General features: G+C 33.1%; 2 long non-coding RNA genes across 2 annotated transcripts; one reads left to right on the plus strand and one right to left on the minus strand.

Moving 5' to 3' along the window:
• Nucleotides 1-3,639: 3,639 nt before the first annotated feature.
• LOC141046001 (uncharacterized) lies at nucleotides 3,640-4,648 on the plus strand. Its single transcript, XR_016505817.1, has 3 exons — nucleotides 3,640-3,776; nucleotides 4,077-4,199; nucleotides 4,380-4,648. It is a non-coding gene; the product is annotated as an uncharacterized LOC141046001 (long non-coding RNA).
• Nucleotides 4,649-20,367: 15,719 nt separating this feature from the next.
• On the minus strand, nucleotides 20,368-21,263 carry LOC149988038 (uncharacterized). Its single transcript, XR_016505818.1, has 2 exons — nucleotides 20,979-21,263; nucleotides 20,368-20,879 (listed from the first exon to the last, which is right to left on the minus strand). It is a non-coding gene; the product is annotated as an uncharacterized LOC149988038 (long non-coding RNA).
• Nucleotides 21,264-23,781: the final 2,518 nt, after the last annotated feature.

The raw sequence follows: 23,781 nt of genomic DNA on the forward strand, positions 1-23,781 counted from the left end.
GCAATCATACTAATAGTTATTTGATTACATAGGTAATTTAAAAGAGAAACTTACTATACTAAAAAATATAAAAAAATATAAAGAAAAGGCTTATGAAGTAACAAATAAAATCCTATCAAAGATAGAGGAAAGATTATTTTTTATTTTTAAAGACTTACCACCAAGTTCTCTAGACAAAATACATTGTACAATTAAGGAGATAAAAATTCTAATTACTTACAATAGAAACAAGCTATCTAATGAAAAAGGCAATCTAAGTATCATTAGTTGAACTTGATTTGTTTTAAAACCATCATTTTCTTTTACACTATCTAAAATATTTATTATGTCATTTTCTATTTGTTCTAACATTTGAAATGTTAATAATTTATTAAAAAAAAATCTTCTTTTAAGCAATTTTTAAGTATTATCTATATGATATATATATTTTTTTTCCTTTCAATTTATGTTCTCAATGTAGAAATATCTTCTCTATTGCTTGAAAGACTAGATTGATCATCAATTCTTTTTTTTCTTTAAATTTTTTTCCATCATCTTCTTTTTTATAACTTGCAATCTTTTCTTCTATTAGCAATATTAATTTCTTTTGCTAAATTCTTTATTCTAGTTGTCATTTTTTCTTTTCTTTCATAGTTGTCAAATCTATAATCTTTTCTCCATTGTTCTTTAATGTTGATACTCTATTCATACTAGAACTTGTAGTGTCTTCTCTACTTTCATTCAATATAGTAAATTTTTCATTGTTGTTAATATGCTTAGGTCCGTTAGGTGTATTGCAATAATTACCTATCACACGTGATTTTTTTATTATGATTTCAAAAATTCTTTTCTTCCTCCATAGCATAATATGTCTTCATTTTATTATGACATGGTGTCTTTTTTTCATGTATTTTTGTATGCACTGTAGATATTATAGTGCCAAATATCTTTTTTCTATTGCTTGTCTTTTCTACTCAATATGATTAATAACATCTTTTCTTTTGTATACATATGTTTTAATGGGCACAATAGTTAAAACTTCTTTATATTTTGGTATTCTCATTGAAAAATGTTCTATTTTTTTTTCTTAACTTATTCCTTTATTACCTACATTTGAAGTCTTTTCTATAATAACAACATCAATTATAGGAATAGATAAACCTTTGTTGTACCTTTTTTTCTTTAGTTTCTTCTTTTTGAGTTTTTTTTTTTTTAACTCCTTGTTCATTCTAACTTTCTAAATTTGAGCAATTAATAAGCTAATATGAATACCAACTACTATCTCAACAATACTTTGATAAATTTTTTTGCTACTTTATCCAAATATATTGCAACTCTATCTTTAGATTATCTATTAAAATAGTAGGCCAATTTACTTATTCTTCATTCAATGTATTTTACATTTGTTCTATTAGAGCTGTAGATGCATCAATATTCTACTTTTAAAAATATAATGTAGCATATAAAAAATAAATAACACATCTTGCAATCTCAAATATATTTAAAGTAGTAGCTTTATAGCTGAATTTTTCAACAAAAAGATAAAGCACAATTTTGTATTTAACATGAATTAAACTATTATACAATCCTTGAAAATAAAATATAATTTTGTATAAAGTATTATGTTTGAGAAGTAAAAATTATAGTTTTTTCTTTCAATGAAACTTTCACTATAGGAGCCATAATCTTAATCTAGTAAGATTTTTTTTTAATATATTATTTTTATAATTATTGTTGTTAAACATGCAAAAATCTAAAAGTGATGAAAGAAAGATACGCTTACAATGTTGAACTTGTATATTGGACAAAGCCAAATTGTAATTTCTAACAACATCTATAATTTGATTTTTAGGGATAGAGATTGTCACAAGCTTATTATTTATTGTTATAACTTCTAAAACATATTTACTCTTATTAATCTCTAAGCTCTTTAGATTTCCTTTTGATATTGCTACATTTGAAGAATTGAATCCAAAAACAAGTTTTGTAAATTAAACAACAAAAGAGAGAACAATATTATTTGTCTTTGTTCAAAAAAGTGGTACTAAATTGAACTTGTAATCTTTTAGTATTTGTTATGACATTACAAAAAAAAAAAAAAAAAAAAAAAAAAAAAAAAAACACTATGGCCCTTTAGAGTTTCTTTTTCCAAATTAGAATTGAAATAAACTTTTGTTTCTATACCTATGTCTTAAATCAATGCTACCATGTTAATAGTCAAGTAATCTTGTGTCACAACTGAGGTTAGTGTTTGTACATTTAGATTGCAACAAAATTTCAACAAAAAACTTCACCCATCTTTCTGAATTCTAAATTAGCAATCTTAACAAAGTCAATGCAGCTTCTTACAAAGAGCATCTTTTTCCTTGCACTCGTTTATAACTTGTAAATTATAAAATTGTGTGACCCTACTTAAATTATAAAACCTTACATAATTTGTAAAATCTCCATCCATTGAGATTATATATGTATATAATCTATATGTATATAATCTCTCTCTCTCTCTCTCTCTCTCTCTATATATATATATATATATATACATACACACAAACTAACAATGTCCTTTGATAATTTTATAATTATCAATTGATCCAAACATAATAGTTTTATTTATTTAGATATTTTTATCAATCTTTAAAAAATAATAATAATAAGTTCAAACTTTGTTCGTTTATACAACGATTCAAAATTAAAAACAAATTGAATTCAATAACACATGAACATTTAAAAAAAACTTGCATGATTTTAAAACCAAAACCATTCTCCAAAATATAATAAATAACGAAAAAAATTGTAATTCAGATGTGTTGCATTTTTTTACATTAATCCAAACAACATTACTTATCACCCATTGGCATGCATCATTTACCAGAAACATTTACAAGCATCTTTGGTATGACAATTGCAAAAGAACTATCTAGCAAATTAAAACTGAGACGTTTTCTGTGCTGGAACCAGCAAAAATCCAAAGAGCCGTTTTTGTTGGTGTCTGAAAGTGACTTTTCTAGCATCACTCAGTGTTTTTGCCCACTGTTTTTGCCAACTCCATCTTCGGATTCACATGTAATAATAGCAACACAAGCAAACCAAAGCTTACAAACTGAAGAGCAAACAGGCCTTTGAGACGAGGTTGTGGGGAGCTTTGTAGACAAGATCAGACTGTCTCATGATCTGTTTTGATGAGATGCTCAGTCCAGGTTAGAGTTTGACGGTGGAGGTGCATTCTTCTCCTTCCTCTTCAGACATCAATCAATCAGCAGCAAAATTGTTGTCCACAAGCTAGTGTCCAGAGTGAAACGAATAGTTCAATCAGGTGGTGAAGTCAAACCTGGAGCCCCACCTGATTCTGACGTCGGAAAGAAAATAATCACTGGAGTAGAAGCGAAGTGAGCCAGTGACCAAATCATACACAAAAGGTGTCCAAGTGCGGACCTGATTGAACGCCTTTGTCTTTGCCTTTTGCTGTGCAGGCCTCTAATCCTGAGGTCTCCACGAGGCCCCACATTCGCTTTTCCATCCTTTCACCCACCCTCGATGAGCCCAAAATTGTTCGTGAAAAATCTCCGATAGGATCACAGATTTGGGGTTCGTGTGAGAGGGTGGTCGACAGGCTCGATTACTCGAGGATAGGGTACTCATGTACCGACCACATCATCTCGCAGCCAATTACGGATCCCAGTTTCGGACGGAGCCTGTTAGGGTTTTAACCTCGGTGTTTATTTTGAGGCTTCATGCGCTAGTGGCCTACATGGCAAGGTTCGTGATCAGGTCGCGCTTTAATTTCTTTTCGATTTAGAGTAAGATGACTTAGCCCTCCCCCCCTCAGAAATTATTTCAAGTTGTGGTCGATTTACGGTCGCTATGTGAGAACAGATGATGCTACAAGTTTTCGAAGTTTTATATTTTTACTATGTATGTCAAACTTACATGTTCAAAATAAAAAGACGAAGAAGAGGAGAGGTTTGGATTTAAGAATTTGAAAATTATCGAATTCGAATCCTGACGGGAACCCAAAATTATTAATATACAGGAAATTATGAAATCATTGACTGGTAATGTTGCACTATTTCACTATGACATGCTCGGTTGTGTGAAAGTAATGGATTTAGAGCAAAACATCTAGCTGCAATATCTGCAATAGTTGGAGACATCACAACTTCACAGCAGGGATGACGCCATTACACAGCGCAGACTGCCAGTGGGCATTCTCCAGTCGAATGGTGAGTGTAACACAGCCTGGAAATTCAAGTTCAGAGTGATGCAATGAATAGCACTAGGAAAAATAGTTTATACCAAGTCATCAAAAGTATGGCATTGCACGTTCAAGCTTGGCAGCATTTCATATTCACTGTGCATACCTCTTACCACGGTTAAATGCTAAAACATACTGCAATTTACAGGAAGAAATCTGCAAGCGGAGCAAAAGAAAGGCTGGTTTAGGTGCTTGTGTCCACGATGGTTCTACGTTTTCCCATCTAGCACTCTGAAACTCTAAACTTAGAGAAGACGAATTTGATACGAGAAGTGTGGCTCTTATGCTTCACATTCATAATATTTAGCTGTTTCTGTTAGCAGATGATGTTGTCTAAGTTGCATTGACCGTGGACAGAAAAGAAATTGTAATCACCATGTACCTGTCTAACCCCAAAAATCATCTGCAGACAAAGGACACTGTACGGGCACTAATTTTCGTAGAAGTAGCAAATTTAAATGGCTCAATGAAGGGTGCGAAGGCTTGTCCTCCACACATAATTGGCAAGTCGGTCTGCAAAACTGACATAGAATTGTTAGAAGGAAGAAGTATGTAGCATCTTCTGTTCTTCCACCAGTATTTGAAATGATTGAGGGAAATCAGAGTTGATTCAGGAATGACTGACGCTCGTGCAGTTAATATTGAAAACTTGCGATCAGCTCGTGACTCCGTTTTAGGGGATTATTAGGCAACCAATGCTAGAATGATTTCATAGCGTTGCCTACACAGCAGCTTCTCCCCTGTACTCGCAACGAGAAAAATTAGTCCTCAAATAGCAGAAAAATAGCAAAATTAATCCTCAACAGAAAAAGGTCATGGTTAACGCTGTATTGCAGACATGATATCTACTCTCCACTATGCTGCTTCTAATTCGAGTACCTCACATCCTTTGAATCACTTAACTTCATGCTCCGGGGTAAATTGAAATTGCTGCAAATAGCTGATGTAGAACTACCTCAAAACTACAATACCACAGAGCTACACAGCAAACTTAATCAACCCCTGTTATGTACATGTGCCTTCAATCGGCTCTGTTTGCCATCGTTGCAAGAATTCTGAACACTAGCGCACTTTCACACACCGCGATTTTCAATCAAATTGTCACTAGGACATGTGATTTCGCACTAGTTTATAAAGTCAACCTGCATACATGAACCCAGCATTTGAACTAATGTATCTTCGAGGAGAGGACAAATGGAAGGATACACAAAGCTAAAACCATAAATATTATAAGAAATCCAAACATGAGAAATACTATATCTGTCAATTCTGTACATAAACATCCCCCACTAGCTTAGCCTTCGCATATATGTATATATATATATAGACACATTTACATTTATGTGTATATGACGGCCGCAACAAAAAGTAGTTAACACTCCTCTGTCTAAACATTTGGGTGACGGACAAATGTAGAGGTTTTCATATACAAGTACTTTGACAAGACTAAGGGAGTTCATGAATAATGTGGAACGGTGTGTCAAGTGCGCATCGTATCCAATTACAGTCCTAATGGCGCTTCGGATTAGTCGGTGGCGGCGTAGGGGGTGCTTTAAGACGTCTTACGCCCCTAAATTCCCTGTCAACAATTTGACCCATCAACTCTCGATGTGCTTCCATGGCTGGTACTGCAGATGATTCATCTCAGGCTGGAACGGAACTCGGAGTACCACTCTGAGCATCAGGAACGTGGACTTCGCGGAGACCTGTGCCGCACTCAGCCTCACCAAGGAGCATCACAAGGAAGACAGCTATCAGAATCAGTCCCTGCAACTTGCGATCATAGCTCGATGCAGACGCCATTGCTGTTGATGACCACGATCGGATGCCTCCACGATCAACTCAACACGATCACAACCTTCACCTCCAGCACTATCCTCAGACCAGACAGTTGACAGGCCCAGATCACATTCCTGAGGAAAGAGATTCGTGATTCTGCAACTCTGGTGCAGCATTTATACCAGTTTGCAGGCTCCTCTCGTCCTAATTATCATTCATAAGTCCACGGACACTGTATAAAAACCAACTTTAGGACCAGGTTAACGAACATCTAGATTATCACGCTCTGCAACGCACACTTCATACTTTCGCAGAACTCGTTCAAACGAAAAACCAAAACCAGGTACTACCCCGAATCGATTTTTGCAGCTTTCCGATCTTGCGATTCCCCAGTTCCAAATCTCAGTGGAATAATCCAAAAATTCGCCATGACGAGGTGCCACATCCCGTTTGACAACCAGCGTGGAGAAAGTCTTCGCAGCCTGCCCAGCAGCCAATGCAGGATTGTTACCGAATCTAGCATCGAGTCAATCGATGGACTCCGAGGAGAGGACTGGGATTCTACAACCCTCACATCACAGGTATAAAGTCCGTGTGAGAGATCTGGTGCTTTAATCGACATGAGTAAGATCACTCCACGGTAAACCATTGCAAAATATACTTTTTGGTTTGTGTGATGTCGATAAGATGGGCGGTGAGTTGGTATTCAGTGAGCAGCTGATGAGACAGAAGCGGTGATCTGGTGTTGCTGTAGGATCTAAGCTTGTGAGCTTGGGGGTTTGACAATTCCGTCGAGACTGTCGTTTGGTTCCTTGTGCAGCTCAGCTCACTCAGTGTCTCCGGAATTGTAGCCCATTTCTCATTTGTTTATGAATTTACTTGCTTCAGAGGGAGCTTTCTCAGTGGCTACTTCCCCACAGAGACCAGGTCACCGCAGTGTCACTTGTTGTCTATTGCTACACAACAATCAGCGGAAAGAATTCAGAAACATTAGTTTTTTTTTTTTTTTTTTTTTTTTTTAGATTTTCTTAATTCTATTTTTGTTGTTGACATAAACTGTAAATGAGTTTTCAGATAACTAATGTTGCATTGAGGATTATTAAATTCTGTTCACGTGTTTAACGAAAACATGTTTTTGTTCTCCTTAACGTATCAGTTCAATAAACCACTGCTCAGGAGTTTATTTTTTTACCTTATTTTTATTTTTGCAGGTTTTAACATATAAATAATAAATATAATTAAGAGTATTAATGGAGCATATTGAAGTTGAATCTCATATATGTAGTAAAATAGTACACTGGATCATATCTAGACTGTAAAAACAAACCAATACATGCACACAAGATTTGCAATAAGGACACAAGTACTAGCAATACTGAAATTAAGTGTTCATCCTTACATTTTGAGATCTTCACACATGTGTCTTGTGCTGCAATTTTTTAAAAAATAAAACTCCAAAATATTAAAGTTAAACTTTAAGAAATATAATATTTAAAAAAAAATACTACAGAAAATATGAAGACTATAATTTTATTTGAGTCAAATGTTACCATGACTTCTATGTAGTTTTTATGTAGAACAAACATTTGTTTAAATTGCACATGTTTCTTTACCCACAAATATCTCTTAATAAAATAAAATAAAATAAAAAATTAATCAGGGGTGAATTTCAAACGCTTCACGTTTGAAATGTACTCCATCTTTTAAAAAGTTTCAAAAAAGGTAGAAAGCAAGCAGGTTACCTTTTGGAATCAGCCCATAAGCTAGCCAGGCACACGCCATCCACCCCCACTTGGCCCAGCACAAAATTCGTAAGACCACTAGGATCTCACCGGACCACCCGGTCGACACACGGAAGTCAACGACCACCCCTGGCCGGCGACTTCCGATATTCAGCGCACGGGTGCCCCGGCCACCGCCAGCCCGCATCGAAGAATCAGCCCTGGCCCGTTCTGCTTCACGTGGAACCGATGGCGAATCTGACGGCGCCCCGGCGCGGGTGGATTGGTCGTCAACGCTGACGGGGAATCACTGCCACCTAGGTTCTGACAGATGGACAGCCATGTCACCACCCTGGTCAATCCTTTCCCCGCCATTGGGGTTGTTCCATGTGCGCGCCACGAGTCAAACGCGACCCCATGTGGAACCAGCCTCGTCAGCACAGCTTGCAAGGTTGTGGGATGATGGATGATGTTCCTTTCATTCATCCGCTTCTCCTCCTCCTCCTCCTCCTCTGTCTTTACCTGTGTGTGGAGTGGGTGCATAAAAAATAGAGCATATTGAGAGCAATCAAAAGGCTCATGAGTATGATACTCCTTCACCCCTCTTATGGGTATAAGGGGAGCACCTCTCATCATGTTCCCTACATTGATTCGGGAGAACAAAAGGGTTGATTGCTCAGGAACTATGGATGGAAGAAAGAGAGGGCATGGCACACACTCCATGGTCTCCTTTGCAAACTTCAAGTTACCTAATAAGACTCAACCTCTTCTACTTGTAGTGTGTGACAAGGTTTAGCTTGTGCTTCTTTCTCTATTCTATCCCCTTTTGTTTTTTTTTTATAAATATTACCACGCCTTTCTTCTTTCTTTTTTGAATTCTTATCATCATATCTTGGGATGATTTTTTCATTTCATTTTCATTTACTTTTGAAAAACATGACTTGAGCCCAAATTGGGTTTAACTTATCCTTGGTATGGACCATTTGTTTTTCCCATGCATGGCAACAAGGAATGCCAAAGCCTTTGAAGGTACAGAATTTTTGCTTGTGTTGCTACAAGGGGGAAAGAAGGTGAATGTAGGTCTTGGCTCAATTTTTTAGGATTGATGTACACAAATCCTCATAATTGATCAATTTTGCACTGTTATGGTGCATTCAATAGGCAAGCTACTATTCCTTTGGTGCCTCTACAGTGTGATTTTGAACAAACTGCATCTCAAGGAAGTACAGTACAGTCAAATTGATTGTATGCTTTTTTCTAATAGGTATGAATCATCTGTACATAGTACAAAGTGGATTTTAATGGTTGAAACTTGATATTCTTAGGTGAAGTTGGAAGCAACATAAAACTTATAAATTAAAATAAATGTAAAATATCTAAAAAGTGAATGTTATTTCTACAATTTATTGTGGTGATTAGAACATGACATTGTTCAAGTAGAAAAGAGAGAGAAAAAAAAAAAGCAGTTGCATACGATTTTTGTGAACCATAGTCTTCTACTTGTTCTTTATACCTTTAAATGAAGCTTTTAATGTAACTCTGTCATTAATACTCAAATCCCAAGTACATATACATGTCTTAATTTAAATTAGACATTCATTCTACTAAATAACATACACCAAGCCCCATGTATTGTTCTTTTAGTGTCTATAAAACACTCACCAAACATTATTGTTTCATTTAGCATTGTATGTTCTGTTGTGACAAGGATTGTTATCAAAAGTTGCAACAAATAGATTCTATTGTCTTGAAACGACTTCTTCATTTGATAAAAACTGAACTACTTTGTCAAGATTTTTTCATGATTTTTTATTCAACAATTGAAATTATGAATATTTATTAAATCTCCTACACAAAAAGAATCTATTTGTCTAGCACTCTATTTGTTTCATGTATCAAAGTGTTATATACTAGATTCATACATCCATTACTTGACTAATACAAGTATTAGGTATATAAAACTTTGACACTTTTATTGTATTTTTCTAAAAAAATCATCTCTAAAAGATTTCTAAAATAATATTTTCTACCATGTAAAAAATATTTAAATTTTTATTTTTTTATTACTAAAGTCTTAAATATCCTAATATATGCAAAATTTGCAAGATTATTTTTTGTAACAATGATAAATTAGAAATAATTTTTTGTATATAAAAATCTTATCAAATTAGTATTTTAATTCTTAAATGGCCAAAATAGAAAAATTGAATGGAATTTTTTATTAAAAAATATAATTATTTTCATAATTTTGACTAATTTTTCACTTCTTGTAACAATTATAAATATCTTTTTAAAATGTCAACCAATAAAAACTCCTAGTAAAAAATCTTCCGACAACAATCTTCTTTTTAACATAAAGTCTATCATAATGTTTTTATAAAATTTTTACAAGATTTTAGATACATCTTCTTTTCTAATAGTTCTGCAAAGAAATTTCTAAAATTGTAATAAATTAATACTATGAGAAATTTCAGGCATTATCTATTGTCTGACTTTTTTTTAAAACTTCATATTATTCAAATATTGAATGATGTTACAATATTGTTTACATTGTCGATAGACAACTCGCATCTATAGCCATAACATTTCATAAACTATTATTGAAAAAATCATATTTCGTCTTAAAAATTATTATTAATATAAAAAAACCCATATAAATGTTTTTTCTCCCAATCTAATGTTTTATAGGAAGAAAGAATTATTTCATAAATAAAATTTATTAAGTTATTTTTCTTGTGATATTTACTTATTAATATAATACTCATATTCTTAATTATTTTTATTAATTTTCATCTTACTTAAAATAAATAATATATATTTATAATATTTAGCTTATTATTAAGTCATCTTTTAATTGATAGTAATATTACTTAATTAAAAAAAATAGATATAGATAAAACAATGTTAGGTAGATTAATGTCTTTTTTTAACAAATATCAAGGATGCTTTCTAAACACACATTAGATCTATAGATTCTTTTTGATATATTATATTGCAAGCTAATTTATATTCTTAAAATATTTTCCATGTGATAAATTATTATAAGTTTTTCCAAAGTAATTGATAGCATAATTGATTATATTATCAATACCTTTTCTTGTTTACTTGTGACAATTTTTGCAAATTATTCATTTAAATCTATTTATATATAAAATAAGTACTTTAATAATTCTATTTTTTAAAGACTAGGATATTTTGTAATCTAATCTTTAACTTCTTTAACTCTCTTAGTATTTTATTGTGGTAGTTCATTAAAAATCTTTATTAATAATATAGCTTCTAAGATAAATATTAGAATATAAATTTAATAATACTACAATAATAAGATTTTTTGGTCTTTTCTTGTTTTTAATTAATCTTTCAATAAGTCTTAAAATAAAATTTATTTTTAATATACATATATATATATATTCATATAAACTAATAATAATTTTTTTATTTAGTAATAAATACAAAAATATCTTATTATATTATATTTTTATTTTTATATTATATTTTATTAAAATCCTCTTTTAATTGAAAATTAATAATAAAAATTATAATAGTAATAACATATGTATGTATAATCTTATTTCTAATAATAATATAAATTTTCTTATAATCTTTTGAATTTAATTTTATATCTCTATGTTATATATATATATATATATATATATATATATAAACATGTTAAAAATAATTCTTATAAAGTTTTTAAGTTTTTCATAAATAATTATTAGCTAAATAACCTATACATATTAATTATTTTTAGATTCTATTACGTTTTCTTATTAATTTCTAATTTCTAATTTTTAAATCAATATTTTTTTTAAATCTATCTCTTTTTAATACTTCTTGCCCATCTCTAATAACATCCAATTTTTGTGGCACTTGAGGAAAATAATTCTTATATTTATCTCACACTAACATTGTTATTATCAAAAACTCCAAATTTTCTAATAATATCAGAGTTTTTAACATCTCATCTTACTTTGTAGCTACAAAATATGACATATAAAAGCACTATTTATGTAAAAAGATCAAAAAATAAATAAAAAATAAAAAACAAACATAGAAGAATAGATCCATGAAACATTCATAGTAACTACTTAACAATTTCTTTTCTTTTTCTTTTTCTTTTTATTTATTTGAATCACATTTAAAATTAAAGCCTATATATCAATTTCTACATTGAAAAATACCAAAACTATCTTATTAATTTCATGTAAATGTTGCAATTCTACCTTATTCATTCCACACTATTAATTCCAATACAAGATATAAAACTACTTTTGCACACTAAGATCAAAACTAAGAAAATAATTTCTTAACTTTTATATCTTGTCTTTTCAAATATTAGGTCTATTATAATCTTTTAAGCTTCTAAATTTTTACATTTACTATCTCTCTACAATCTATTATATTAACTATAGTAATTAATAAAGAACACATTTTATATGAATATTGGTTCCTAGTAAGGTTTATATGTATTAATGCAGATGACATTACTTAGTAATCTACACCATTTATGATGAGATAAATAGTATTAATTATACTTTTTAAAAATATTCTCAAATAATGTGAACCAAGAATATATTATCTACATCAATTATAACAAATTGATTTATTAAGTGTTCAACAACAACTTAAAATGTTATCAATAATATCTCTATCTGAATAAATGCAATATTCTAATAGTAATACTTTGTAATTCTGGTGTCAATTGGGCTACATCCCAGATGTTAATAATGTTGAAATTTAGTCTACAACAAATCATGGCCTTTTTCTATTGTATTATAAGATAGCTATTGGATGAAAGAAAAAAAATATGAATTATGTTATAGAAGAGCTTAATTAAAAAAATATAGTAGTAAATTACTTTAAAAAAATATGTGTAAATGATTAAGAGGTAATAAAAATATTTAGTGTTAATTTTTTCTTTTTAATAAAAAATAGCTTCTACTTACTTTGTAGGGCCCTTAAAAAGACAAAATAAAGTGGATTAACAAAATTAATATTATAAGCATCTTGAGATAGAAGTATAGAGTAGCTTTTAGTAAAAATTATCAAGAAAACCTAGAGATTGATATCCATAGAGGACCAATTGTGAACCAAGGTTGAAACTAGACTTGAAAGCACAAAACCATGCACCTACAGTAAGTTTAGGGGTTTTGGTGGATTAGAAAGAAAAATTAAAGAAAAACTTTAGAGAATTTAGTTGACAATGAGTTTTGAATGATTTAGGTGGATATTAACTTTGTGAAAGATTTGAAATTTAAAGATGGGATTGTTTTAGGTGATTTGGATCAGTTGGGATTTTTTTAGGTGATTTGGAATTTTGTAAAATAAAAGTAGATTTATATTTTGAAAATTTTTGTAAGCATTGTAGCAAATTGACATGTAATTTTTTTTGCAGAGTTATAAATCTAATTATTTTAAATATATTTAGTAAATTTGAGATCAATCAAGCAATAAGATCAACGGTTATTGAAATTCAATTGGATTAGGATCTCAAAAATTAGATTTGTTGGATCAATATGGATTTTTATAATATTAAATAATTTACTAATTGGATTAAAATAATTATTTTTGAGTTGATAGCAAATTTAGTTTGCAATATTTCTAAGAATTTCAAAACAAGTAAAAGGTGCAATAAAGAGCTATTGTTGCTAATAGATTGACATCAAGGTTAGAAAAGAAAAGAAGCCAACACCTAAGCGCATTAAAAACTTTTTATTTCAATTTGTAAATTCAATTTTTAAAAAAAATATGCTTGGTTTTAATTAATAGTAAGAGATGTATACAAATTACGAATTAAAATCAACAACTTAAATAATAATTGTTTAAAATTTGATTATGATTTATTAGAATTTGATTAAGATTTGGTAAGAACCTATTTAGGATTTGAATATGATATCTTTAGAATTTTATTAGGATTTATTTAGGATTTTATTAAAACTTAATTAAGATTTGATTAAATTATCTTTAAGATTTTATTAGAATTTTTTTAAAACTTAACTAATATTTGATTATGATATCTTTAAAATTTCATTAAGATTTTATATGGACTTCATCAAAACAACAAATAATATGACACCACTAATAAGCCAAGTTATTTGCATTGCATTACAAGTTGATGTCTTATAAAGCATCACTTGTAAGTTCTAGACAAAATAACATCTTTTGGTTTATCAACTTTTAAAATTAAAAACCATTAAAGCAAATACAATTTGATCATTCATGCTTTTAGATCTCCTCTATCTTATTTTGATCTTAATGATTGGTCCAAGCACCTTTAATCTTAGAAATCACCAACAAATCTATTAGTTGAACCTTGTTGGTTGTATAGAGCAACTAATTCTTATATAAGTAACTATTTATTGAAGAGATAAGGACTTGACAGAGCTCAACACAATTATTTTATTTTACTTAATTGCTCAAAAAGATTGTCTTTTGTAGCCCTTATCAATTGGACTAATAAACACGTAGCATTATAAACCATAGAAAAAACACCTTCTTGTTATTCTACATCTTTAGTCTTGTGTAGTGATTAGCATTACTAACATTGTTTGGTAATTTCTAAATTATTAATTCTTATTGTTGATGATGATCAGTGAAACTTCAATATAAATAAATGTCTATTTTTTAATCTAAACAATCATTTTCATTTCTTCTCTTCTAAAGCCAACATGTATATACTTCACTTCATTGTCACTTCTTGTGCACAATATTTGATCATTGCCTAAGCTAACCATGAAATAAAAAAATTCCACATTCTCAACAAGAATTTTATAGATCTCTCTTGGCATAAATTTGCAATAATGTTCTTCAAAGTGATATACAATAGACTTGTTAATATGCTCTTCCTTTAATGGATTGTATTGCAACATACTTATTTGTGATTGAATAACAATGTTGTATTTGTTCATAGACGTTTAAATCCAACCAATGGTAATCTTGGATACAATGAAATTGCCATCAATATCTTTATTATTAGTTCTACATTCATTTGTTGACTTAGTGTTCAAATCCTATAATAGCAACTTTAATAGAGAAGTAGAGAACTTGAAGCCAATCTTGTACAAGCAAAGAAATTTGCCCAATAATTCATGGTTAATCTTATATATTTACCAAATCAAATGCAAAAATTAGAACATGACCTTAGCATAGATATGTTTCTAGTCATTTGTAGTAACTTCACTTTCCATCTACCTTAATACTTTCCTATGTGTTTTTAATGATGTTAATTAAACCCTTATTTTGTAAGGCATACTTCTTACAAACTCTGTCATCTTCCACAATTAGATCTTATTCTTCATTTATCTCTTTCTCTACAAATTTCTTTGTAACTTATTAGCATTTTTTTTATTTATTATAAACATCACAACAACTACATGCAAATGCCACTATAATAAGCGGCATTAAGAAAAAAAAATGTATTCTTGAACTTAGACAAACTATTATAAATTACACTATTAGGAAGTACCAAAGAATCAAAATTTAGCTTTAATTTGTGCTTTGAAATAGCGCCTTCAACCTTACTTAAGAAAGACACATTTAAATATTGTATTGCTTTCTTAAAAATCTCTGAGCCTGTATTTTTAAAGATCACATTCAAAATTTTGCACACACCACAATAGCAATTATTGCAAAGACAACTATCCATTAGACATTGCATCTAACTAATTTGGCCATACATAAATTAGTATGGATCAAGCTAGCTAACCTAGCTACATATAAATAAGTATGGATCACACTATTTAAAAATCCACAATATTTTCTAATCCACACTAATTACCATAATCAATGTATTCCTTGACTTCCGCATATATAGACTCATATTTCCTCAACTTTCATATTTATTGACTTCTATATCTCATTGACTTTTACATTCTATTGACTTTTGTGCACATGCCAACTTGCATTATCATCTTTTATTTAATAAAGTTTAGCCTATATGTTGCCAACCTCTTTACATCAAATATTTACTCATTGAAAAATATTGTGGACATTATAATAAATTATATACTATTTTTTCAAAAAAATGAAGTAAATATATGATTTTTCATAATATTTTTTAATTTTATATTGGATAAAAATTTAAGATTTTAAAATAATTTAATGAGATATTAATAACTAAAGAATCTATTGCAATATGTTATATTTTTTAATCAAAATATTAATAAAAAAGCATAAATACTATCAGCATCACCTTATGTTAAGTATTGGGCTGGCTACATAGATCAGCAAGATGCTGCACATGTATTGAAATGAAACATAAATCAATCATTAATAAAAACAAAAACACATTAAATTTATTTGTGCATCTAGATTTGACACTGAGAAGATAAAATCATAACAATTGGACATTACGAATGTAAAAGAATAAAGAAACAAACAAAATAAAATCAACCAACCAATCATTTATAGGTATGTTTATGTGACTATATATATATATATATATATATACATACATACACTAAAAAACAAATTGAGAGTGTCACTCATCCTGAGCTTCACAAACAATTTTTGCTGTCCTTTACTCATACTCTCTCATTATTCCTCATGTTTCCTGCACATCATCATGTGGACCAACTAAATGCAATAATGTATTGCTCACACCAACACACTGTTTACAGGTAAGCTTTGGAACGTGTGAGAGAGAGAGAGAGTGATTGGGTGAGTGAGAGTATGTCCCAGTTTCTCCCTCAGAGTTGACATTTTCCATAGCCAGAAGGGGCAAGTGCAGCCCGGAACTCACTAACAAAGGGAAACAAAAGCCCGGTGGGGTTTGACATTCGGTGATGCGGCAGGAGGAGTATCAATGCATGCAACCAAGCCAGACAAGGCAGAGGCAGGGCAGCGTCACAATGGCATGCAGGCACTGCAAAATCTAAGCCAACCTGACCCTGACACACACACACACACAAACGTAGAAGTCATGGCGAAGGCATCGCCATCCCAGTCTCTTCTCCAACCGACTTTGTTACAGTGGCAGTGGCACCGAGTCCCGAGCGTCCTTGTCAAGTCAATGATCCAGCGTGTATCCAGCACCTCCCCTCGCGTACCACAGCACACCAAAATGTGGGAGAATGCGTCACTCTTAAGGGATGGTGCTGATGATATTATTATTAATAAAAACTCACTGCTGCTGCTGCCAGGAGGGGTGGCGTGCTATTGAAGGCGCAATAGCTGGTTTTGTTTTTGCGTCAACCTGTTTGTGAAGTGGCGGAGCAGTGCATCCGATGTGACCCACCCTTCCAAAAATGTCGCTCTCAGTATTAGATTTGTCCTGGCTTGGCTTTGTGGATCCTCGTCCTCCTTCAACTTCTCCTGCTTATGACTACGAGGCTTGTCACGGCACTTTCCTCCAGGACTCCATAGCTGACTTTCTGCACGGCCGGGAAAGTGGATTCAGGTCGCAGGATGCCCACGGCAGCGACGACGTTGGGGAGTGCAGCCGAAGCTCCCTGGAAGAACCAGTGAAGAAGCGTGGAGGATTCCGACGATTCCTTGTGCGTCGAGTTTTTCTACTGCACCTGCCACGGCGACAAAACCGCCTGCAGTATTATGTTGGTGGAATCTCTTCTTCTTCACCTGAACAGAAGCGGTAGTAATGGAAACGCAAGTACACGTGAGTTGGAAATTTGCTGGAAGGCGTGTGAGGTCTGCGGAGGGAGGGACGGAGTGGTTAATGATCTGTGGCTTGCGCAGGAGGATTCTTGCGCAAGGTTGTCGGTGCGAGTTGCCCATGCAGCCACACTGATTTTGCTATCAGCAGACCACACAGAGAGCCTTCAATTGGGTCCTCATGGAGAGGTGGTAGTGCAGCTTGGCTACAGTCTTGACTTGTACAATAACACGCCCAAAACTCGGTGCTGTACCTAGTTGTAATTATTGTCGTCGGCTGTCAAACACAAGGAACCTGACATGGAGAAAGATTATCTGTAGACTGGAAAGAAGTCTGCAGTTGGGAATGATAACCGCGTGGAATATATTTGCGGCTGGCCAATAGGTTTATTCTGACGACTCGCACAGTATATCGCTACACAGAGTTTTACCAATTTGTTGCGGCAAGGTTGATTGCTTGAAGCCTGCAACAAAATGTAAGGAACAAACTTGTCACTCACTCTACCTCAACTAAAGGATCAGCCAGAATTTCACCCAATTCAGCTTTGATTTCCTGGAGGAACTAATCTTTTACTTTCACCTGATGACCAATTTGCACAACCTGAGTTAACTTTATAAATTTGCTCCTCCCAAAATAGAGAGTAACTCCATTATCCACCAACCCACACAGATGCGTCTGTATTAAACCACATTATGTTCTCACTAATCTAGTCATACGCACTCAATTGGAGCACAGACAGCAAAATTGAAAAGCCGACACCGGATTAGGATTCCTTGACTGGGGGGGGGGCTTCAACCGCGATTGAAAACTCGGTCTGGGAGATGCACATGGTGAGCCAAGACAGCGTCAAGAAAAGTCCTGGTGGCGAGTGTCGTGTTCGATTGGATGTGCATCTTTCTTTTGCGGGAAAATCCCTTAAATAAAGAAGAAGACTCACTCTCTCCGCATTGTGGCAAAGGTAAATGATGCAAAGGGACTATTGGGGAGTGAGAATACAATTGTGAAAGTTGTGGATATAAAGTCAAAGTGGGGGGGAGGGGGGGGGCATGGTAGGGTGGGCCTCTGCAAACAGTGCCTTCATGTTCGAGGGTCACACAAAGTTCCGTCCCCCAGTCTTTAGTCCTCGCACTGGTCGTTTCTTTTACTCTCTCCTTTGCCTTTGGAGCCGCCTCTCAGCTGCCTTTGGTCGTTGCCCTGTTCGTGGATCCTCCCCCCTTTATAATGCTAATGCTCTAATCAACCATCGCACTCTGTAGCCTAATTGAACAAGTCAGCGTGAAATTCTCTCTCTGTGGGAGCTCTTCGATCCAATTGATGCGATAGAGTTTTGGCGCAAAGCGACCTTCTTCTGGATTTTCTGTTGGATTCGATTGCCTTCGTCGGCATTGAAACCGAATTTTGTGTAGTTCTATTTTTATGGGGAGCAGTATCTGATATGCGATAGCTCCAAGCTGCGGGAAGTTCAGGTTGAAGATCTGGCATCTTAGCGTGACAGAGACGACGACGAAGACGAAGACGAAGAAGAAAACTACAACTTCCATCACCCAGTCGGAGGCGATTGAGAGGGATATAGGACGTAGTGCGACTTCGAAGTGGGTGTGGTGTGAGGAAGGAAGAAGGTCGAAGTCGATTCAGACGATGGCGCTTACTCGTGGGCTGATGGTGATCATGATCCTCGTCTTTTTTATAGTATGCGCTCCAGGTTGTGTTTTCGGAAGCAGAACTAGGTTATTGTCGTCTTCACATGAAGATGATTCGAGGGTTGATCGAAGCAAGCCAAGTGAGACATCTCCAAGTTCGGGATTGGGTTCAATCACAGGCCTTGATAGTGTAGGTACATCTTACAGAAATCTGCTAGAAAAGAAGACCAGGGAGCCGGAGGAGGCGCGTCCGACGAAGCGTGAAGGTCAAGCTCCATCCATGTCAGTACCATCTCCGGCGCCAAGGACGCAATTCACACTTCACACTCATTTTGCATCGAGGTTTTCAGGTTTCTTTCGTAGTCTAGCAAAGGGTAGCACTTCGCCAACACCAGGGACTCCCTCGCCGGGCCACAATTGATTAGCCTTCCACAGTTGACGTCGACAGTTCGAGAAATCGAGAGCACCATATTTATTTTTCTGCTGCCAACCCTGGGATTTATGGTGAACTTGCAGCAACTGGACTTTGCCAAGACACAGCGCAACATGACTATGACCTTGTCCTTCAATGTTGATCTAATTGCTTTCTGTCAAATGACCGAGTCAAGTTCCAATTTTGAGCTCCCCAGTGCCGGAACGAGCAGTGGTGCAGCAAGATTGCATCGGAATCACACGCCTACACAAGAAACCGCCGGCTGTACATAATTTTTTCCAAGATTCCTCAACTCACACGGCACGACGCATTGAAGTAAAAGCCACGGCAGCTCCCCAACTGCTTCAGACTCTGAAGCAACAGCACTGAACAGAGTTTTGCCCGAAGACGGAAAGAGAGATAATGATCCTGCCTGCACACTACGTCTTCGTAACTCTCTGGAGTACGATTTAAGTAGAATGTGATCAACCTCGGTAGAAATACCCATGGATTCTTAGGATTCAGAAGGTGGCCTCACATCATCACCTTATGAGGTCTTAGAAATGTACAGGACTCCCTTGTAGCATTCAGCTTGAGTGCAGAGAACAATCAAAGGTTGGTTTTACTTTTCACAGTTCCGAGCGTTATCTTTGGATTCCAAAAACTAAGAACCCAGTAGCAAATCCCTTAAAGCAAGCATGTTAATTCACTGGGCTGGACTTGGAATACATTATTTGGAAACGACTGTCAGGCTGGTGAGGTTAGTAGTAGTGCAGAAGAAGAGGATCAGGCTTCAAAATGCTTCCTCATTCACATCGTTCGAGAAGAATGTAAGAGATAGGTTCGGCTGTTGCAGGGTTCCAATCAGGCTGTACGGCAGGTTCACCGCTTTGTAACGTGTGGTCAAGGGACTGCATCCGAATAGTTCAAAGGGCCGGGATTCTCCGATTAGGAGGATACCTTTCTGGGAGCAAGTAGTGCCAAACATATATTTGAAAGACACACATTTAATGGCCTCGGACAAACCCCCAACCACCGATAGTGACATATTATTTAAATACATGTTGCATTTTCTGGACAATTTTTTTTTCAAATAAAATACAAAATATATGTCATTTCATAGATCGCTTCCAAGTGTTGTTTACTCTGACGGGACCCCGCAGATGAAAGCTTGGTAGAAACTGGAACAATAAGAATGAAAGCCCAGAAAATTTTGTTGCCTAAGAATTTAGCTAGAGTCTTGTGATGTTCTGTAGCTGGTGTAGACCACGCTGGAGAATCGATCACCGCATCGGACCTGGCTCTCTGCCTCATGCACTCTGCACCAACCCAGATGACTTTGGCTGCATAGACGAGGTTTTCCAATTACTGCAGACTGTTTGATGACGAGGTGTAGATAATGATTGAAAGAAAGAAAATAAGTTCACACAGATGTGATCTTCAAGTCGTCCTTCAGCATCACGCTTTTATCATAGTACTCTTTTCTCTGTACAAATGCAAAAACATATGTCTAGTTAGTCCATGTGTAAACTTCGTTTGTGCCGCGCGTGTGTGTGTGGGGGGGGGGACTGTGGGAGGTACCCACATTCATTGTTTCCTGGTTCTGAAAATGTGGCTTGCGAAGAGCTATAGTAGAGCTAGTGGACGCATCTCCTTGTCCAACACTTACAGTGACGAGGAATGACGTTTCCAAGCACCTCGTGCCCACCCATATCTTCGGATCAAGCAATGAATCTGATGGACCAGACCAGTCAAGATGTGCCGACTGCTCCATTTCGTCATGCACATTTGTCTCTTCCGAGTCTTTGCTGATACTGTGGATGCTGTGGCCCGCTCTTGGCAACCCATCCAAGCGAAGCTTTCTGTCTGTATTCCCTCACAATCCTATACTCCTGCATGCGTGCCTCGGAATGGTGGTTAGCTCCTATTTTTCTAGCTTGGAAATTGAGCTGCTTTCATGATTCCACTCATGCTCTTTGCTTTGCACAACCTTAAAGTGGGATTGAGAGGCTGGATTCTGGAGCAATGCTTAATGGGGGAATATCAGTGTCGGTATTGACTGCTGTACACCATGAGTAGAATGGGAAGCACGGAGATGTTGGGATGATGGGATGATTCGTGTTTTTATCTTGGATTGTGGGCAATTGGTTTTGCTCTTGCAACCTACATTGTCTGCTATATTTGAAGGGTAGATGTCTTCGTGGTTGACTGAAGGGTTTTGTATTACTGAATGCTTGCAGTGGTGAGAGTCTTTATGTGGAACAAATGAGGAATTAAGAATGTTTACATGTCAAAATAATTACGGTATTTTTGTGCAAATATGATGGTAAGTAGAGCTGAATTTGTGGTTTTAAACAAGAGGATGATGATGTGTGTTATTACAAATATTGTTGATGATAGAAATCACACTACCTTCAAAACAATCACACCAAACTTTATAAAAAATTGAGTTTTTAAACTAAATCAAACATTCTGAAGAATTATTAAGATGTTTCTTGCTTGAATATATCAAATCAAAAATTGTGATTATTTTACCACACATCATTTTCTTTTTCTTAGTCAATGATATCTTAGTCTTTAGTAAGAAAATATGCTTTAAATATGTGTCATATTATTTATAATTTCAGAACTACATTGATCTTATTAAATATAAACTTTCATTAAAATTTAGAATGGTTTCTAATGCCAGTTTTGTCAAAGCTTATTATCATGATTATTTGGTAGTCTCTTTTTTTTCTTATTTATTTCAAAATTTTGATATTAATTTTATTTTTTTATTTCATTGTGATTCTTATTTTTAAAGAAAATATCAACTTCACACCATAACAATGCTAGTTTTGTTAATACTTGATGTAAAATGATTTTTGCACTAATAGATAATTTTTCATAGATTTTTATTGATTATTTTTAATTATAATATTTTTATTTTAAAAAATAGAGAATTTTTAATGCTATATTCTAAATTGATATTACTATATCCCATGTTGTCTCCTTGTAGTCAAATAGGTAATAATATGCTTCATTTTTTTGCAAAACTTTTCCTTACTTTGCTTTAAGAAAAGATGGTTGTTGAGAGGGAGACATTGAGTATTTTATGAAAAAACAAGTTGCAAGTTACTTTTTAATATATATATATATATATATATATATATCCTCAAAATATATATAATTCAAAATTTTATTCTGTTTTTTCTTTTTCTTTTTCTTTTTCTTTTCTTAGTGCAATATATATATATATATATATATATATATATATATAAATCTTATTTTTTAATTTATTCTATTCATGGGTCAATATTAAAATTAAATATTTATGGGTCAATATTAGAATTAAATATTAGATTGCCAAACATGCCCTAAGCGTAGAAGTATATTTTTTAGTCAAATTAAGTCATGTAGAGGTCAGTTAGGGTGTATTGAGAGCAAGTGGGGATGTGGCACTAACAATTTTTTAAAAAAATTGGAATGAAACCAAAGATAAGATTTTTTTGATTTACAATCTACATATATTTTTATGTAATTATGAATACTCACATCTATTTTACTTAGAAACTTTAAAGTTTTTAGTAAGTATGTTATTTTTTTCATATACAAGAATTTAAATTCTATTATTTATTTTACTTATTTATTTATTAATTTTTCTAATAATTATTTGAATATCTATTTTAAAATAATGTCTAAATAAAAAGTAATAAAATCATCTATCATCTTTAACTATTATTTCAAAAAAATTATTAGTATTATTAAAATTTAATATTTATATTTATTATAACTAATTTGAAAAAGTAATAAAAATATAATTTTATATCAATTATTAGGGTAAAATATGATTATTTAAATATAATTAATTTTTTAAAAAAATATCTAGGAACGTAGTTATTATTTTCATATATTTCTTAAAGAAGTTTTAAATCTTTCAATCTACACTATTTATTAAAGGATCTGTAACACCAGAAAACATTATCTTACATTGTCTGTATTATAATAGTTTTACAAATAAACAATCATACAAGTACCATACAAATATTATATATCTTCTTTTATAATTTATAAGAATGTTTCATCGAACTTCTCCAATAGTTTGTATTATTATTTTTATTTTACTAATATTTAGATTTTTTTATAAGATTTCAGAAATTACTAAGTTTACATATTTATAAATTTAATTAAAAATATCAGAACTTATTATTTTATATAATTAAAACTATGTATTATCTCTGTATACAACATGTGTCTTTAATTAATATTTACTTTATCTTATTTTAATATACTTCTATTTTATAAAAAAAGTAAAATAAAAGTAAAAGTAAAATAAATAATTTTATCCAAGTTTTATTACTTCTTCTTTTCTAAAGATACACATTATCATGTATTTTCTTCATGCTTTC

The sequence above is a fragment of the Physcomitrium patens genome, chromosome 12, assembly GCF_059467195.1.
Source record: "Physcomitrium patens ecotype Gransden chromosome 12, ASM5946719v1, whole genome shotgun sequence".
Taxonomy (NCBI): Eukaryota; Viridiplantae; Streptophyta; class Bryopsida; order Funariales; family Funariaceae; genus Physcomitrium; species Physcomitrium patens.